Here is a 21,219-nt window from a genome sequence, read left to right on the forward strand (position 1 = left end):
TCAAGTGAGATGGGCTTTGGGCTCCTCGTAACAATAGATGTCGTCTCCAGGTAGCTAGAAGTTTTCTAATGCTTTCTAAATGGGAGAAAAATTTTTTTCTATTTACTTTCCGTAAAAATGTCAAGGCTTCCAAACAACTTTTGTCAAGACTTAAACACAAGGGCACTTGTAAACTGGGTAATGAAAACTGAAGAAGAGGGGACAATTGGTAGAGGCTGCACATGAGTCCAAAGTCCCCTTTGGAGACTCATGACTTTATTTTCATTCTGAAATCTTAAAAAGGTAAGTGATCTACAACGATCTCAGAATTTCTAAGAGGAGTTTATATAAGATTGTGTATAAAGTCAATAGAATATGTGGAGAAAATGTGGACTTTTGAGTTGGAGGGGTTTATAAACTCAGTTTTTTTTTTTTTTTTTTGCAATTCTTTCCTTCGTAATATGGAAATAACCAGATCTCTTAAGATTTTGTAAGGTACCTGAAGCTCTTGGTATATATTAAGCCTTAATACATGCTAGCTTTCTTCCCTCCCACTGTGTTTTTATGTATATGTTCCTCTTTATGTATGAATCATATATACTAATGTAGTTTTCCTTTCCCTATAATGAGCTGAAAACAAATTCTCTTCTCCTCAATTCTATTTTTCTTCTTTGGAGCTGATGTTGGTAACAGGAGTACACAGCCAACAAGTTCATCCCTATCCTGAGGTTCGTATTACAAGATACAATCATTTTTCCCTTGGCGGTATATGAGACAATTTATATCTCTGGTTGTCTTAAACATCTCCTACAACAAGTCAGTTATAGTTTAAAGTCTAAATGAAATCCTCTGTGGATTTGGATCATGGCTAGAAGCAAGGCCATCAAGTTAGGAGTGCTTGATTGAGCAAAGTTAAAAAAAAAAAAAAAAAAAGGCTTAGAACAACTAAATTACAATGAATGGTAGTAATATGTCATTCACGGCAACTTCAGTATTCTCAAATATTTTGTTTGATTTGCTCAACCAATTCCTCATATTAAAATGGATTGATGGGGTGAGTCTTCCTAATTTTTATTTTAAATGGGGCTGAAAGTAGAAACTGTTGTAGAAATAAACAAGAAGCTGTTTAAGGAGACAACCAGAGGGAGAAGCAGCAAATAATCTTGGAACATGTAGGAGAAAGAGCAAGTCATCTCACAAAATATGGTAAGAAAAATCACCATCCCTGCCCCAGCCCAAGTGAGAGAGTAATCCAGGATACCCAGAACACGGAAAAGGCGCTTCAAAGTCAACCAGAACAAAATTGGAATTCCAGCCTTGCCGCTGTCTTTCTAGTTGCTGATCAACTTTGGAAACATGTCTTAGCCTCTTTGATTTTCATTGTTCTTATCTGTAGGATAAGGCTAAAAAATATCTCCATTTGCAGGACTCCTGTGAGGATGAATTGAGAATGTAAAGCACTTTGGAGTGGTTGGAACATACAAAACATTTGATAAATGATGTAGTGTTATTGTCTTAATATATTTAATACAGTATATATTCTAAGATGTATATTAAAATATGCATGCATTAAGATTTGACCTGAAAAATGGGGAATTATGCTTTGTTATGTGAAAGTTAATAATCTTATAATAATTATGAATAGTAATCATATTAAATCTTTTTTTTTTTTTTTTTTTTGAGACGGAGTTTCACTCTTGTTGCCCAGGCTGGAGTGCAATGGTGTGATCTTGGCTCACTGCAACCTCCATCTCCTGAGTTCAAGTGATTCTCCTGCCTCAGCCTCTCGAATAGCTGGGATTACAGGCATGCACCACCATGCTCGGCTAATTTTGTATTTTTAGTGGAGATAGGGTTTCTCCATGTTGGTCAGGCTGGTCTCGAACTCCCGACCTCAGGTGATCCACCTGACTCAGACTTCCAAAGTGCTGGGATTACAGGCACGAGCCACTGTGCCTAACCCATATTCATTCTTACATAAAAATGCTGAAACTTGAGGTGATACAGATAAGAAAAAACATGGGGTTGGGGTCAGAAAATTTTCAGTTTCTTCTGATTGGTGGCTGACATGTTTGAGTAAGTTACTAAAACTTGCTGAATTTCAGTGTCTTTATCCATACAGAGGGGATAATAGCACTTACTTTTTAGAGTTTTGGGAGGATTATAAAACAACTAATGAAGACTGCCTAGCATATGGTAAACAAAAAGCACCTGTTCTCTTCCCTTTTTGGTATTGTTCTGAGACTACTATATAATCCTACTATATCTCATAGTCACTTTAGAATACAGACAGAATACAGAGTCTCAAAATCTCACATATAGCATATAACATATTAGAATCATCAAATACAAATATAAAATTTAAAAGTGAACCTGGTGAATATTTCAACTCCACTAACTGATGCATCAGGGCTTCTGATGTGTCCCTGGTAAGTAAGTCGCTAGGTAATTTCTGTAGTACTAAGCCCTTACTACCTTAGAACAGAGAGGCCATTCCTTTGAGGCAGTTTTAATTGTCAGAAAGTTCTTAATATTGAACGGAAATCTCCTCCTGGCGATTTCCCTTCAGTGGTTATAGTTCTAGATGTTGATCATATTCACATTGCAGCCCTTTGTTTATTTTAAGTCTGCTGTCTTAGAACAGCACCCAGCCAATGGTAGGTACTTAGCAACTGTTTCCTCAGTGAATGAATGAGTGGATGAATGGGACAAGAAATGAGAACCATTTAACAGTGTGAGTGCTTTACTGCCTATGCTGAGAACATTAGCACAATTTCTTTTGCACAAAATGGTAATATATTGTATCAGTCATGGTACAATAAAGACAGCAGAACAATTATGAGTTTTATAGAATAAGGGATTTATCATAGGAATAAGGCCTTATACCATTATGGAAGGGGCTGGAGAAGTATAGTTTACAAGGAGGGTTGGGAGGATCAGAGAAATGTCTATAACCGTGCCTTCTGAAATGCTAGTGCAAGTGGACAAGGGCAGAGTTCACAAAGGAATATGTGAAGGCAGGGACAGCAGCTGAGGAGTGAAACTGGGAAGGAGCCTGGGAACCCTGTTGTTGCCTCTGCATCTGGTTATGGGCCTGGAAAGACTGTTGGCCCGTGTGTTCAGGCTTTCCAGAGAAAAGAACCAGTAGAATCTATCTGCCTGCCTATCTATCTATCTATCTATCTATCTATCTATCTATCTATCTATCTATCTACCTACCTACCTACCTATCTATCATCTATCCATCTATCTGTATATCATCTATCTGTGTATCATCTATCTATCTATCTATCATCTATCTATCAATCATCTATCTATATCTATCCATCTATCTATCTATCATCTATCTATCAATCATCTATCTATATCTATCCATCTATCTGCCTATCATCTATCTGTGTATCTGTCTCTACCTATCTATCCATCCATCCACCCATCTTTCTATCTATGGAATTGCCTCACGTGTTTACGAAGTCTGGGAAGTCTTAAAATCTGCAGGGCGACTGTCAAGCCTGAGATCCTGGAGAGCTGGTAGTGCAGATAAAGGCTGAAGGCAGTCTGTTGGAGAAGTTCCTCTTGCTCAAGGAGGCTGATCTTTTTGTTCAGTTCAAGCCTTTAATGTGTTGGATGAGGCCCACCCACATTATGGAAGGCAATCTACTTTACCTAAAGTTCACTGATTTAAATGTTAATCTCATCTCAAAACACCCTCTGAGTTGACATATAAAATTACCCATCACAGTCAGCAAAGCTTGCAGTCAGGAAGAAGAGCTAGATACAGAGGAGGGAAAACATGAATGAGGGCTGGAATCTGCCAGCACTTCTGCCTCTATCCCTTGTTGCGCTAACAATGATGGTCTTTGAAGAGTCAATGGCTACCGTTCACTTCTGCCTTCCAAATCTTGCTCAGGTTTCCCAGAAGATAATTCTGGGAATCATAGTGCTAGTAGACCAGTTGGCATGCATCAAACTACATAGTCAACCCATTGTTAACTTGGCATCATATATACCTTTTTAACTTATATTTAACTTTCTAACATGTTGCAACCACCCCTCAAGCAACCTCACACCTGCTAACCTTCTTGCCCCAAAAGGATACAAAGTCTCATGTGTCATCTAATCCATCTCTGGGTGATGTTATTACCCTTTAAGCTGCATCACACTTTTCCGTTGATATCTTGTAGCCTGAATGCTGAGGTATAAGACTAACCAACTATTAGTACATCTGATGATCAATACTAGCTTAATGGGAGAAGGGGAAGAAAGGAACATAATTGGTTAATATACACACAAATATTCATATGAAAGTAAGAAAAACAATAGTCAAAATTACTAGTCTTTGTTTTTATAACTGGACAGACAGGCTTAACTGGTGTTATCATTCCCTTCTTCCTCTGCCCATTCCTGCTGGTCATCGTTCTTTCTGAGTGGGATAACTAAAAGTTTCATTCCTTATTATACAATATGATATAACTAGCTATAACTTCCCTGCCAAGTGTTGTCCCCAAGCTGGTGTCATAACTAAGTTTCCCAAAGGTTATTCAGCTGTTCTATCAGACCAGTGGCTAATTGGGAGCATGGTAAGACTAGTCAGTACTATACATGTGAGCTTATTGTCATATTTTATTTGATAGAATATGATCTCCTGGTTTGGAAACAAGGCTGTGTGTGACACTTTGATAATTAACGAGGCCTTCTCTGAGTCTACAAGAACTGATTTTGGCAGGAGCATTGTGGGCGGGGAAGGCACATTTACATGCAGAGTGAGTGTCTTTTCCAGTGAGAACAAACCACTGCCCTTCCATGGTGCCTCCAGATGACTAGAGGATTCTCTCAGGTAGTGAAGCTACATCAGAGATTCAGGGATGGGCTCTGCTGCTGGCAGATTGAGCACTCAGCAGTGGCTGGATCAGATCCACCTTACTGAGTCCATATATAACCTTCAACTCTACCACCACGGCCAATTGATTAATGAGGTTGTTGGGCAAGAAGTGGGATGACGTGGAAAACAGCCAAATGGATATCCGCATACTAGGTCATCTTGTCCATGTTATTAATAAGATCCTCCTCTGCTGAGATAACTCTTCAGTGAGCAGTCACATGGAATCTGAACAATTTTACACGGTGGGCATTCAGAGAACTCCATTTATATTCCCTTTCTCAATAATTATTTTGTCGTCATTTTTTCTAATCATGTTTTTCCCCCCACAGACTCTGCCCAATCAGTCAAATATGAAGCTACTTCCCATAAATCAGTGTAGATCTCTACCTGCTGGGAGGCTTTCACTTCCTATTGTCCCTCACAGCCACACCTGGGTGGGCTGTGGTGCTATCGTTGTCTATTTCTGAGTGATGCTTGCATATCATGCAGAACCATCTAAATCAGGCCTAACATTTCCTTTTCAGTCAACTGAAATGAGGAACTCACCACAAGACCACTTCTATTGTTACATGAAAACACCCACTACGTTTAGTAGCTTAAAAGAATAACAATTTTATTTGATTGCTATTCTGTGGGTCAGGAATTCACAAGGTGCATAGTGGGAACAGCTTGCCTCTGCTCCATGTGATATATGCTGGACTGGACCACATCAGATGACTGACTTGAGATCATTACATCTGGGGCCTCAGTTCTCGCTGTTGCTTGCACTCTGATTCTCCTTCGTATCCTCTCCTTCTGTTTGTGTCATCCTCACCTCATCAGTCTGGAAGAATAGCTGTACTTCTATGGCTGTGCAGAGCTCCTAGCAGCAACAAAGCTGGGATGCAGCCCTTCTAAAGGCTCAGTTCCAGAGCTGCAGAGCATCACCTCCACTGAATTCTAGTGTTTATAAAGTAACCTGGTTTATTCAGCATCAATTGAAGGTGCAAGAGCTACACCAGGGCATGAATTTTGGGAGGCATAATTCTTTGAGAACTTCTGCAACTGACCAGTGTACGTACTTTTGGATTTTTTTTTTAAAGAAAATGTTGTTGCCTACATAAAAATCATAGACTGGGCCGGGCATGGTGGCTCATGCCTGTAATCCCAGCACTTTGGGAGGCCAAGGTGGGCAGATCACAAGGTCAGGAGTTTGAGATCAGCCTGGCCAACATGGTGAAGCCCCATCTCTACTAAAAATACAAAATTAGTCAGATGTGGTGGTGGACGCCTGTAATCTCAGCTACCTGGGAGGCTGAGGCAGGAGAATCGCTTGAAACTGGTAGGTGGAGGTTGTAGTGAGCCTAGATCATGCCACTGCACTCCAGCCTGGGCAACAAGAGCGAAACTCTGTCTCAAAAAAAAAAAAAAAAAAAAAAAATCATAGCCCCATAGCTCTATAACCTATAATTTACATACAGAGGGATAATGTATATTGCAATATTCAGGGTTTCTCCTAACATCATAGAAATACATTGATAGTGATAGCTCTTGAGTGAAAGGCAAATTCATTCTCTTGTTTCTCTGTTGGAAATACCACAGGAATAGTAAATGAAATGTCCCCAGCCGTGGTCGTATTTATTTTTCCTGCACTGCTCATTGGCTGTTATCAAACCTTTAGAATAAACTTGTTCAGCAAGTTTATTGGGCATTGCTCGGTGTCCCAAATTGCTAGCTGATATTTTAAAATCTGATCTCATGTGTTTTTCTTCCTCGTCACCACTTGTGATCCTGTCGCTCTTTGGCCGTTTAAACTAAGCCACAAATCTCAGGCTGTCAGTGAAGGGAAGACTAAAAAGAACACAGCATGAACAAAGAGTCGAATCCTTAGCTTTTTGTTCTAAAATGAGCTTTTATAATTCTTAATAGAGTGATAGCATTTTGTATTTGTAAAATCTGAACTTTTTAGGGAAGAAAATATGTGGGGCTTTAAGGCAGCTATTGCTTGGAGGATAAGAATGTAGAACTTACATCTTAAACAACAGAATAGAAGAAGATGTGAGATTACTAAGAGCAGTTTCCCTCCAAAAAGACTAAGTACAGTCACTTCAGAAAACTGTTCGGCAGTTTCTGATAAAGTGAAACATTCATCTACCCTTTGACCCAGCAAGTTTACACCTTGTCTAGGGACACATAGTGCTAGTAGATCAATTTACCCAAGAGAAATAAAAATATATGTCCAAAAGTATTTGTATGTAAACATTCATAGCAATTTTATTCATAGTATTAAAAAATTGGGAATAATCTAAATGTCTATTAGGTGACTAGATAAACAAGCTGTAAAATTTTCATATGGATTTTAAAGATGTGACTTACTTAACAGAAGAGAAGGTATATGAAATTCTTGAATTATGTAGAGAAAGAGGATTATTCCCCTTTAATCTGTGTTACTGGAAGAGTTTTTTTCTAGTACTGAGGCATTGGTACAGAGCTTCTGGAAAGTTAACACACCAAGGAAGAACTGAAGTCTCTTCAAGCAAAGGATGAAGACAAGGATGAAAATGAAAATGAAAAAGCTGCATCTTCTGCTGCTACTATGGAAGAAGACTCAGAAGCATCTTCCTCAAGGACAGGTGATAGCTCACAGGGAGACAACAATTTGCAAAAATTAGGCCCCGGTCATGTGTCTATGGATATTGATGCCATTAACAAGGTCTACACCAGATTGCTCTCTAATGAAAAAATTCAAACAGCCTTTCTCAATGCACTTGTATATTTGTCACCTAATGTGGAATGTGGCTTGATGTATCACAACGTATACTCTCAAGATCCTAATTATCTGAATTTGTTCATTATCGTAATGGAGAATAGAAATCTCCACAGTCCTGAATATCTGGAAATGGCTTTGCCATGATTTTGCAAGGCAATGAGCAAGCTACCCCTTGCAGCCCAAGGAAAACTGATCAGACTGTGGTCTAAATACAATGCAGACCAGATTCGGAGAATGATGGAGACATATTATTACTTACAAAGTCGTAAGCAATGAATTTAACAGTCGAAATCTAGTGAACGATGATGATGCCATTGTTGCTGCTTCGAAGTGCTTGAAAATGGTTTACTATGCAAATGTAGTGGGAGGGGAAGTGGACACAAACCACAATGAGGAAGATGATGAAGAGTCCATCCCTGAGTCCAGTGAGCTGACACTTCAGGAGAAGAAAGAAGAAACAAGAAAGGTCCTTGAGTGGACCCTCTGGAAACTGAACTTGGTGTTAAAACCCTGGATAGTCAAAAATCACTTACTCCTTTTGAAGAGTTTATTAATGAACCACTGAAGGAGGTTCTAGAAATGCATAAAGATTATACTGTTTTCAAAGTAGAAGCAGAGAACAAATTCTCTTTTATGGCATATCCCTTTATAGTGTATGCTGTCACAAAGAATCTGGGATCATATTACGACAACAGAATTCACATGTACAGTGAACGAAGAATCACTGTTCTCTACAGCTTAGTTCAAGGACAGCAGTTGAATCCATATTTGAGACTCATCGTTAGATGTGACCATATAATAGATGATGCATTTGTCTGGCTAGAGATGATTACTATGGAAAATCCTGCAGACTTGAAGAAGCAGTTCTATGTGAAATTTGAAGGAGAACAAGGAGTTGATGAGGGAGGTGTTTCCAAATAATTTTTTCAGCTGATTGTGGAGGAAATCTTCAATCCAGATATTGGTATGTTCACATACGATGAACCTACAAAATTGCTTTGGTTTAATCCGTCTTCTTTTCTTTTCCTTTTTTGAGATGTAGTCTCGTTCTGTCACCCAGGCTGGAGTACAGTGGCACGATCTCCGCTCACTGCAACCTCCGCCTCCTGGGTTCACGCCATTCTACTGCCTCAGCCTCCCAAGTAGCTGGGACTACAGGCGCCCACCACCACGCCTGGCTAATTTTTTTTTTTTGTACCCTTTAGTAGAGACAGGGTTTCACTATGTTAGCCAGGATGGTCTCAATCTCCTGACTTCGTGATCCGCCCACCACAGCCTCCCAAAGTGCTGGGATTACAGGCGTGAGCCACTATGCCCAGCTAATCCATCTTTTCAAACTGAGGGTCAGTTTACTCTGATTGGCATAGTACTGGGTCTGGCTATTTACAATAACTGTATACTGGATGTACATTTTCCCATGGTTGTCTACAGGAAGCTAACGGGGAAAAAAGGAACTTTTCGTGACTTGGGAGACTCTCACCCAGTTCTGTATCAGAGTTAAAAAGATTTATTGGCGTATGAAGGGAATGTGGAAGATGACATGATGATCACTTTCCAGGTATCACAGACAGATCTTTTTGGTAACTCAATGATGTATGATCTAAAGGAAAATGGTGATAAAATTCCAATGACAAATGAAAACAGGAAGGAATTTGTCAATCTTTATTCTGACTACATTCTCAATAAATCAGTAGATAAACAGTTCAAGGCTTTTTGGAGAGGTTTTCATATGGTGACCAATGAATCGCCCTTAAAGTATTTATTCAGACCAGAAGAAATTGAATTGTTTATATGTGGAAGCCAGAATCTAGATTTCCAAGCACTAGAAGAAACTACGGAATAAGATGGTGGCTATACCAGGGACTCCATTCTGATTAGGGAGTTCTGGGAAATCATTAATTCATTTACAGATGAACAGAAAAGACTCTTCTTGCCGTTTACAATGGGCACAAACAGAGCACTTGTGGGAGGAGTAGGAAAATTAAAGAAGATTATAGCCAAAAATGGCCCAGACACAGAAAGGTTACCTACATCTCATACTTGCTTTCATGTGCTTTTACTTCCGGAATATTCAAGCAAAGAAAAACTTAAAGAGAGATTGTTGAAGGCCGTCACATATGTCAAAGGATTTGGCATGCTGTAAAACAAAACAAAATAAAACAAAAAAAAAGGAAGAAAAAATTAAAAACATTTAAAAATAAAACAAGAGGGACAAATTTTTGGTGGTAATAGTGTCCCAGTACAAAAAGGCTGTAAGAAAACCACAGTGGTCACCTATGTCTGTGACTCCCTTCTGGGAACATGTGGGCCGGAACAGCAGATTTCAGCTACATGTATGAACAAATCCTTTATTATTATTATAATTTTTTGAGTGAAAGTGTTACATATTCTTTCACTTGTATGTACAGAGAGGTTTTTCTGAGTATTTATTTTAAGGGTTAAATCACTTTTGCTTGTGTTTATTACTGCTTGAGGTTGAGCCTTTTGAGTATTTAAAAAATAAATACCAACAGAACTACTCTCCCAAGCAAAATATTGCCACCATTTGTAGACCATGTAACCTTCAAGTATGTGCTGCTTTTTTGTCCCTGTATCTAACTCAAATCAGGAGCTATATATATTTTTTAGTGATTTGCTTTTGAAACCTGAAATTTTGAAAACAGTGTGATGCAATTACTGCTCTTCTAACCCCCAAAGAGTTTTCTGTGCAAAATCTTGAGAATCAATAAAGATGGATGGGAGAAATTGGAAAAAAAATTTCATACAATGTAACATAATGGAATAAATTACTAATAGTGCCACATGCATGCATCTCAAAAACATGACGCTGAGTGGATGAAGCCAGACCCCAAATAGCACACACTGCATGATTTCATTTTTATGAAATTCTGGCACACTCAAAATTAATCTGTGATGATAGAAATCAGAAAAGTGTTTGCCTAGGAGTGATAATTGATGGGGGAGTGGGAAGCATAAGAAAAATTTCTGGGGTGATAGAATATTCTATATCTTGATAAGGCTATAGGTTACAAAAGTGTATACATTTATTAAAACTCATTGAATTGTTCATATACTCTATGTAAGTTATACCTTAGTGAAAGAAAGGAGATAAAAGTCTATCTAGCGGAAGCGAGGAGGAGATTTGGAGAGAAAGTACACATGGTTTGGATACTAGTGTGTACTGAAGTTACCTCTTTCCCCAGCCTTGCTGACCACACTTTGTTTCTCTTGACCCAAGAATGTCCAACATGGCATCGGAGACTGTATGGCTAAGGTGTCCAGGTAATGAACTGAGAGAGTCTAACAGAATCTAGCCGATATGTTTGGCTGTGTTCCCACCCAAATATCATCTTGAGCTGTAGCTCCCATAATCCTCATGGTTTGTGGGAGGGATCTGGTGGGAGGTAATTGAATCATGGGGACAGATTTTATCCCATGATGTTCTTGTGATAGCGAATATGTCCTGTGAGAACTGATGGTTTTATAAAGGACAATTATTTTGCACACACTCTCTTGCCCATCACCATGTAAGACGTCCCTTTGCTCCTCCTTCGCCTTCCGCCATGATCGTGAGGCCTCCCCAGCCATGTGGAACTGTGAGTCCATTAAACCTCTTTTTCTTTATAAACTACCCAGTCTCTGGTATTTCTTCACAGCAGTATGAAAATGGACTAATACACTAGACCTCACTGTGTATGAGGTAGAGCAAAGAAAAGCCACTTAGATTTTCCCAATCCCTTCATTCTATGTCCTCTTTTCCTATTGGAGGTAGGTTGCAGCATTCTGGGACAGAGCTAGTGAACCTAAGGGAAACTTGATTGGGTTTAGAGGAAGTCAGTTGTAGATGCCAACTCCAGTTGCCTCTTACACCTGGTGCCAGGACAATGCAAACCCACCCACCAGTAAAAACCATTCCCAGGGAGAAAGGAGCTGAGGAACAAAGGCTTGAATTGACTGAGTTTAATATTGAGTCGCTACATTTTAAAATGGTAGCAATTGAGTTTAACTTGAATGACAAGGTAAGATGTTTCAATCGTCAAGGAGAAATATGTTCTCAAGAGCCAAGTTGATTTTAGTTAAACAAAATCTTCTCATCCTCAATAGGTGCTCAGAGCCATTTATAAGAATCTTCCTCTCTCTTTCCCTCTCTCAAATAAACATTAATAACTTAAGGCTATATTTGTGAGAGGAAATTCTACAGCACCTACCAGTGGGCATGTGAGCTCAGCTGAGGTGGCAGGGAAGAACTCCAGACATGAAATTGATAGAATTACAAAAATTAAAATGCAGCAACATTTAGAAATATGACACTAACCGTGAAAAATAATTTTTGCAATTATAGACCAAAATATGATTTTTTTTCAAGGATGAATGGTATCTGGAAAAAAGCACTGACAATTTAAAAATGAAAACTAAAAATTACTTTGTCAGCAACATTTTAAAGATTTTTTTTAAAAAGTGAACTTAAACATATTTTTATTTGATACTCTGATAATTTCAATTATTTGCTTCAGTGGTCAATTCATCTGGTAATTTTGAATGAATTTTTAATATGGAAGCCTGCACTTATGGAAAAACAACCTTTCATGTAGGGCATTGTAAAGCTTCCGTTACTGATCTATATGAACAATTAAAATTATTTAGAGCATGTTACCTAATGACATGGAAACAGAGAAATCTTAGCTGCTGAGCTAGAGGAGGGTCTCTTATTGGGATTGTGTTTTCTCAGTCTAATTCGTGCATTCCTCTGAGTTTCTATAACTGAATCCATGTATTATTTTTCCAAATTGAACTAGTTTTTTTCTGATAATTTCTTATGAGTGTTTCAATCACCTTTCAGGCAAAATGCAGTGAATCATGGTGTTTTAAGCACCCCAAGAACATGAATTTTCCAGAAAGTGGAGAAGCTGTATTGTTCAGGGATGATATGGTTTGGCCGTGTCCCCACCCAAATCTCATCTTGATTTGTAGCTCCTATGATTCCCATGTGTTGTGGAAGGGACCCGGTGGGAGGTGATTGAATCATGGCGGCAGGTCTTCACAATGCTGTTCTCATGATAGTGAATAAGTGTTATGAGATCTGATGGCTTTATGAAGGGGAGTTTCCCTACACAAGCCGTCTTTGCCTCCCACCTTACATGTAAGATGGGCTTTTGCTGCTCCTTGCCTTCCACCATGATTACGAGGCCTCCCTAGTCATGTGGAACTGTGAGCTCATTAAACCTGTTTTTCTTTATAAATTACCCAGTCTCACGTATGTCTTTATTAGCAGCGAGAGAATGAGCTAATACAAAGGACATTGAGGCACTGACTACCCTCACCCCCTGGAGGAGGATAGGGCCTTGCTAGTGCTAATTTGGGTTCAAAAAGCAGGAGAGCTTGATGTTTGTAAAAGTTTTGTTAAAGGGTAGCACACAGATTTTAATGTACCTCATTTATTTTAATATAAATGCTTCTGAAATGATGATATATAAGCCATGTATATTAAAAGGGCAGTGACTTGGCAGTTTTCCACCAAGACCTTACCTTGAGCCAAAAAAGTCAATGGTGACTACATGCCCTCCATGAAACATTTTGAGGGTAAAGTATATCACATCTGTTTCTGCCCTGCATGGCCACTATGCTTTCAGTAGGGTTTGTAACCTTGCTGAAGTAGTGTGGGAATATAATCTAATCTCACAGTGGGGTATGAATTTGTGGTTACTCCCCATCAATATATATATAGCCCACCAGAAAAATCTATAAAATTTTTGGAAAAATTTTATTTTTCCTTTGCAGAAAGAAGCATTATTAAGAATAGGTAGGTTCTATGCTTTCAGGGGCTAAATGTTCAACATAATCCAAGGATGTTGGGTATCTCTGGAAGTGACTTGTCACTGTTTCATGGTTGACTCAAGTCCAGTAGTGCAAAGAGACTTTCAGTTTAGTGGGAGAAATCCTTTAGAGATTGAGAGTGAAGAACTGGTATAAATATATATGTATATAATATATAATTTATATATAATATATAAAACAATGAACTGAATTGTGTCCCTCAAAAATTTGTGTGTTGAAGCCTTAACCGCCATTGTGATTGTATTTAGAGATTGAGTTTTTAGGAGGCAATTAAGGGTAGGTGAGGTCGTAAGGGTGGGTCCCTAAACTGATAGGATTAGTGTCCTTATAAGAAGAGAGAGAAACCAGCTGGGCATGGTGGCTTATGCCTGTAATCCTAGCACTTTGGGAGGCTGAGGTAGGCAGATTAGGTTAGAGAGCTCGGGAGTTAGAGACCAACCTGGGCAACATGGTGAAACCCTGTCTATACTAAAATACAAAAAATTAGACGGCCATTGTGGTGCACACCTGTAATCCCAGGTACTCGGGAGCTGAGGCAAGAGAATCCTTTGAACCCCGGAGGCAGAGGTTACAGTAAGCCAAGATTGTGCCACTGCACTCTAGCCGGGGCGACAGGCCAAGACTCCGTCTCAAGAAAAAAAAGAGAGAGAGAGAGAGAGAGAGTGAGAGAGCGAATAAGGGAGAGCTTTGCTTTGCTCTCTCTTTCTCTCTCTGTCATATAAGAACATAGGGAGAAGGTGGCTGTCTACAAGCCAAGAGAAGAGGCCTCAGAATGAAACATAGCTTGCTGGCACCTTAATCTTGGACTTCTCAGCCTCTAGAATGGTGATAAATAAATTTCTGTTGTCTAAGCCACCCAGTCTGTGGCATTTCGTTATGGCAACCTAACCAAACTAATACAATTATTGAGCACCGACTTAAGTATTTATTGAGTTTCACAAGCTATATGTGCTTGCTGGGTTGTTAGATTTATTCAATCAGTTGTTTTACACACACACATCACACACACACACACACATACACACACACACACACACGATACCAGTATTCACCTTTAGAAGTGGGCATGGTGGTTAAACCTTATGACAGATGAAGCCAGTTCTGGGGTGCTATCAGAGTGGTTCTGCAGTCACTGGCCAGGTTACCTGATTTTATCCTCTAGTGACATCCCACAGTGAAGCCACACAGGCCTTTACATTATTCATATTCCTGACTAAGTAATCTGTTTCTCTCTGGTGATGGATTTCTTAACCTTGGGTCTACAGGTAGACTTCATGGTTTTATACATTTCATGAAATTTTATGCCAAATATATCTATGTGCATTTTCAGAGGAGAGAATTTGTAGTTTTAAACAGATTCCCTAGTAATTCCAGACTCTAAGGTTAAGACCAATGGCTTCAGGCCAATGTGTGGTGGAGATCTTATCAATAGTGAAGAGTCCAGCTCCAGGTTAAAGTCCTGGGTACGATCTCTTAGGTCTGACCAAAGACAATTGCAAGGCTTTTCCTGGCAGGTCTCAGGGGAGAAAGTTGACCTCCCCACATTGCAGTCTCTGGAGGAGGGAGGTGCAGTCAAGGATTCAAATCCCCCCACACTTACTGCTCATACACTTATGGATATTCACATTCATAGCCAAGACATCTCCATTTGGGGTCCTCCTTATCTATAGCCCTGCGAGAGCGGGGGCACTTTTCAGGTACATCCACCAAGATGTTCCTTATGGGGGGACCTTGACTAAGACTCTTCTCTCCATTGGGTACTCTGACCTAGTACCTTTTAACCCTAGTTCTTCCCCCTCCCTCCTTTTTCTCTTTCTTTGTCTCTTGCCTTCACTCTTGTGATAAATGAATAAAGGCCTGGTTGTTTCTTTCAGTTTGGCTTGTTGTCCCCCTTGATCACCTTGGGATCTGGCAGCTCAACAGGAGCCGAGGGACTTTAAGAGGTCACACTAAAATAATCATTTACGGGAGATCTTTACAGAAGAACATGAATATCTCAGAGACATGGTTAATTCCAAGGAGCCTCAAAATGACCCATGCTCTTAATAATTCATGTGGATTCTTCTTTACTTGGCCAGTAATCTGATTTTAGTTCTATTTGGCATTTGGAAACTGGTGAACATACTCCATCAAATTCTGGCTTTTTCTTCCAAATGTTCCACCAGGGTCACCTTTGGCCTCTGGTGTTAGTCAGACTATCCAACTACAATTATAGCACAAAACCACTCATTAGAATGGATCCCAAGCTTACACAGTAGGCTCAGAGAACAGCCACACCTGCCCCGTGTTAGGCACCTCGCCCATGCATTTGTGCACACACTCAGGCTTATATGCATTTATTTCACTCAGTAACTTTTACTCGTCTATTTGGCATTTTCCAATTATCTTAGAACCGAGGCCTTACTACTCCTATGTAACTGAGTTGGACAGGAAGATGAGGGCAGGGCATTGACATATGTTAAGCAGTGGCCTTTAAGAACTATGAAAAATGCTTTTATAAACCTTATCTCCTGTGATCCTTCCATGAGTGTCATTTCGCAGAAGAGGATATGGATTCGCAGGTTAAGTAACATGCCCAAGGGAGCAAGTGGAGGCTTTGGGATATGATTGCAAAGTCTGTGTCCTTTACCCCCATCTGCCACAGTATTTCCCTGGATGGAGGTCTGCTCTGTCCAACTTACCATTGTCTATTGAAGTTATCCATGATGTAATAAGACTACTCTGTTAATGTTTGTATTAGTCTGTTCAGGCTGCGATAACAAAATACCACAGGCTGGGTGGCTTAAACAACAGAAATATATTTTCTCACAGTTCAGGAGGCTGGAACTCCAAAATCAAGGCCCGTGGGATTGTTTTTTTCTGAGGCCTCTCTCCTTGGCTTGTAGCTGGACCACCTCCTTGCTGTGAACTCATGTGGTCTTCTCTCCGTGTGTGCACATTCCTAGTGTTTCTCTAGTGTGCCCAAATATCCTTTTTTTTTTTTTTTCAGATGGAGTCTCGCTATGTTGCCCAGGCTGGAGTGCAGTGGATTGATCCCGGCTCACTGCAACCTCTGCCTCCCGGGTTCAAGCGATTCTCCTGCCTCAGCCTCCTGAGTAGCTGGGACTACAGGAATGTGCATCACCACACCCAGCTAATTTTTTAAAAATATTTTTCATAGAAATGCGGTTTCATCATATTGGTCAGGCTGCTCTTGAACTCCTGACATTATGATCTGCCCTCCTCGGCATCCCAAAGTGCTGGGATTACAGGTGTGAGCCACCGGGCCTGGCCAACAAATACACTTTCATGTAGCTTTGAATTTAAAGGGCATATACAGAGTGATGCCTTTAGCATTTTAGCCTTATTAGAGCCAGAGAAATGTATTAGTATTTGATAAAGTATAGTGAAGGAAGAATATAATAATAGTGATGATAATGATGACAATGTGAACATAAAAAAATTCATTTATTGAAGGCTTATCACATGCCAGACACTTGGCTACACACATTTCTGAGAACAATTCATTCAGTCCCTACAACACATTTTTAGAGTCTTGGACCCTCAGTCTCTTCAGCTGTAACTTCTCTTAACTTCGTGGGATGGCTAATTTCATGTGTCAACTTGCCTGGGCTAAAGGATGCCCAGATAACTGAGAAAATATTATTTTAGTGTTGTCTGTGAGGGGTTTCAAGAAGAAGTTAACATTTGAATCAATCTGCTGGGTTAAAGAATCGCCCACCAATGTGGGCAGACATCACCCAATACTTTGAGTCTCTAAATAGAATGAAGAGGCAGAGGAAGGGCAAATTTGCTCTCTCTATTTGAGTTGGAACATACACCTTCTTGTGTGTCAAGAACCAAGGATATCAGAGCTCCTGGTTCTTGTAGCTTTGGACTTAGCCTGGTATACCATTGGCTCCTCTGGCTCTCAGGCCAGAGGACTTGGATTGAACTATACCACTGGCTTTCTTGCTTCCCCAACTTGCAGTGGCATATGACGGGGCTTCTTGGCTTCCAAAGTTGCATGAGACAATTTCCATTATAAACTTCTCTCTGTCTCATATATATATATGAGATATATATGTGAGACATATATATATATATGAGACAGAGAGAGGTTTATAAATATATGTACACACACACATACACATATACACACACATTCTCTTTTCCTGTTTCTCTGGAAAACCCTGACTAATACACTTCATTAGACCTCTGTTTTCCCATCTGAAAAGTAAGGACAGTAATTTTTACCTGTAGAGTCGTTGCAAAGATTACATGAAACAGTAGACCCAAGGCCCATAGCACAGCGTCTGTTACTGAGTAAGCATTCACTAGTATTTATGTTTGTGACTATTATAAGGAAATGTCTTTAGGCTTGTGTCCAAGGGCTGAATTCAGCTGTGTCTCTCACTCCTCCCTGAGGGCTGTGCCATGGCCAGGTGGCTTCCAATCTGTACTCACCTGTTACTGTACAGACTGTTTCTTTTTCAGTGGCAGCCCCTTAGGTCCCAAGGTGAATAGGCCACTACTTAGAAGAAGCTCATGTTTTGTGATCCCCCCCGACATTTATTACCCTATGAGAGTGGGTGATGCCCTACTCTGGGCCTGAGGGAAGCCCACAAGTGCTTTTAGAAGTCGCAGTATTATGATACCTTTCCAGCCTTCTCCTGCTTCCACTATTCTCAACCCCTTGGCAACCCACATCCCAAAAGCAAGAGGAGGGAAATTTTCAGATGTATCTCTGTATTAGTGTTTTCTAGAGAAACAGAACCAACAAGATGTATATATGTAGAAAGAGATTTATTACAAGAAATCGGTTCATGCAATCATGGAGGCTGAGCAGTCTTAATATCTGCAGGGTGGGTTGGTAGGCTGGAGACCCAGGAGAGCTGATGGTTTGGTTCCAGTCTGAATCTGAAGGCCTGAGAACCAGGAGAGTCTGTGTTGTGGTACCAGTCCAAAGCCTGGCAGACTGAAGACTCAGGAAGAGCCTGTGCATCAGTGTGAGTCTGAAGGCAGGAAAAAATCTCATGTCAGTCAAAAGGCAGTCAGGCAGGAGAGATTCCCTCCTACTTGGGCAATAGTTGGCTTTTTAGCTCTATTTAGACCTTCAGCTGATTGGATGAGGCCCACTGACACTAGGGAAGGCAATTGCTTCACTTAGTCCATCGGTTTAAATGTTAATCCATCCAAAACACTTTTGCAGAAACACCAGGAGAAATACTTAGCCTTGAATTTTGCTTGATATTCTTGAATATCAAGCACTCCATGACCCAGTCAGTTTGCCAAATAAAAGTAACCATCATAATTTTGGTTCTCATCAGTCTTGAAGAATCCTTCCTCACCCTCCAGTAAACTGGCATTTTGTTCAAAGCTTCTAAGTTATTTAAAGTTTTACACAACAATGAGGGTGAGTTTTTAATCTAAGGGGTAGGAAAGGAAGAATAGGGTGAGGAGGGAATAGCAGAAGTAATTAAAAGTAATTGTCATAATTGCTTCTTGTTAAACCCAGCTAATTGGTAAAAAGTAACAAGGAGGAGGCCATTATGCAAATATATGGCCACTCTGTTCGGCTCCAGTTGAAGATATCAGAGCAGAGAACGGGAACATTTCTACTAGCCAGTTACATGATGATCTGTTCATTGTCCTTCCTTATCAGTAACCCTTAGCCTCTTGCAGCATCAGACTTCTGCAATCTTGTTAGTTTTTCCCAAGCTGTCCAAATCCAATTCAGTATATTTAGAGTCATTCCTGACCCTTAAGTTATAGTCTTTTCCTCTGTGTCTTCCAACTACTACCACCCTTTCATGCCCAGCTCAAATTCTGTCTTCCCCTTGATGCGTTCTGTGACTATTTCAGCCCTTAGTCTTCCATTTTCTCTGTATTCTTTTCTTCTTGCCTTTTCTGTACACTGACAGCTGCTTATATGACCTGTGTTACTAGAGGCTGCTTTTCCCTGTTATTTCCAGATCAGGAGAGTAAAAAACCTTACAACAAAGCTCTGTTTCTTGTGTACCTTCTTTAGTACCAAGAATAATCCCAGGAATAGAGTTGCTAATAGATACTTATGAATAATGAGTGACTCTAACATGTAAGCCAAATCGTATCATTCCTCTGGGCAAAACTCTCTAATGACTCCCCATCTTACAGGAAAACCTAAAGTTCTATAACAGACAACATGGGATAGTTTGATCGGATCCCTTGTCCCTTCTCTTGTCTCCTTAATTCTCCACCTTGTTCACTGGAGCATCATCTAAATTGTCTTCCACGAAAACCTCTCAAGTGTAGGGGTTTCTAGGTACTGTAAGGGCAAATACAAACAAAAATAAGAGGCTGGGCCTGTAATCCCAGCACTTTGGGAGGCCGAGGCAGGTGGATCACCCGAGGTCAGGAGTTTGGGACCAGCCTGGCCAACATGGTGAAACCCTGTCTCTACTAAAAATACAAAAAATTAGCTGGGCATGGTGGCAGGCGCCTATAATCCCAGCTACTCAGGAGGCTGAGGCAATAGAATTGCCCGAACCCGGGAGGTGGAGATTGCAGTAAGCTGAGATGGTCCTATTGCACTCCAGCCTGGGTGACAAGAGCCAGACTCCATCTCAAAAAAAAAAAAAAAAAAAAAAAAAAAAAAAAAAAGAAGTGTCATTGTCTCTGTTGAAAATAAGGGAAGATACCTCCTTTTTCTTAGATAATTTACTTTAGAAAATTTGTCATTGTAAATTCTCTGTCACTTTGGTAGGTGTCTTGATCCCAAACTACCTTCTATCATCAGGATATAAGAAGTTTATTTTTCCTTTGAATAAAGCCAGTTGGGAAACACAGATGGTCACTGCAATTACTCAGTGAATCTAGGATGAGCTATGTGTGACAAATCGTGCTGCCAAGTCCTCTTGTGGAGGCGTAGGTGTTGTTTATTTTGAGAACATGTATGTAACGGGCTGTATCTGCTTGGCTGTATAAAAAGGTGAGACTTCTTTCTGTCTTCACAATTTCTTAGTGGGTCGCCTGTGATGTGCACCACATTCTGGTTCAATGTTTATTCAATAACGAAATTGTTTTCTTCCTCTTGTTCCTTCGTGGGAAGTTTTCTGGGTTGGAGATGTGCTGTTGTTAATTGTATTTCTCTAACAGTACCTGCCTGGATGTTTCTAGTTGCCCTTCACACTACAGACTTCTATCTTGAGAAGGGGAAGGTGAGGACTTGTGTCTACAATTTCTTCCTCCCACCCTTTGTTTTATACTCCAGTGCATTATACAGAGTGGGTGCTACAGTCCAAACGCTACAGTCCAAATTCCTATGTTGGAATTCTAACCCCTGAGATGACGGTGTTAGGAGGTGGGGCTTTGGGAAGGTGATTAGGTAGTGAGGACATAGCCTGCATGAATGGCATTAGTGTCCTCATAAAAGGGAACCCAGAGAGCGAGCTTGCCTCTTCCACCTTGAGAGAACACAGGGAGAAGGTGCCGTCTACGAACGAGGGAGCAGACCCTCACCAGACACCAAATCTACTGGCACCTTGATCTCAGACTTCCCAGACTCCAGAACTGTGAGAAATAGATTTCTATTGATTTAAGCCATCCATTTTATGTTTTAAAAAATAGCAGCCTGAACGGACTAAAACAGTAGGTTGTCTTTGTTCTTTTTCTTCTTGGAAAGGATTTCATTATACTATATCCTTCTTCTTCCTGGTCGCATTAATGTCTACACATTGGTTTTTTTTTTTAATGGAAGAAACTCTATGATCTGTGTCTACCAGGCATATATATATATATATATATATATATATAT

At 40.1% G+C, this 21,219-nt stretch overlaps 1 pseudogene; it reads left to right on the forward strand.

Annotated features, from left to right (window-relative positions):
• Nucleotides 1-7,192: 7,192 nt before the first annotated feature.
• On the forward strand, nucleotides 7,193-9,781 carry LOC100427227 (ubiquitin-protein ligase E3A-like; annotated as a pseudogene).
• The last annotated feature ends 11,438 nt before the right edge of the window (nucleotides 9,782-21,219 follow it).

Source organism: Macaca mulatta, chromosome 3 (assembly GCF_049350105.2).
Source record: "Macaca mulatta isolate MMU2019108-1 chromosome 3, T2T-MMU8v2.0, whole genome shotgun sequence".
Taxonomy (NCBI): domain Eukaryota; kingdom Metazoa; phylum Chordata; class Mammalia; order Primates; family Cercopithecidae; genus Macaca; species Macaca mulatta.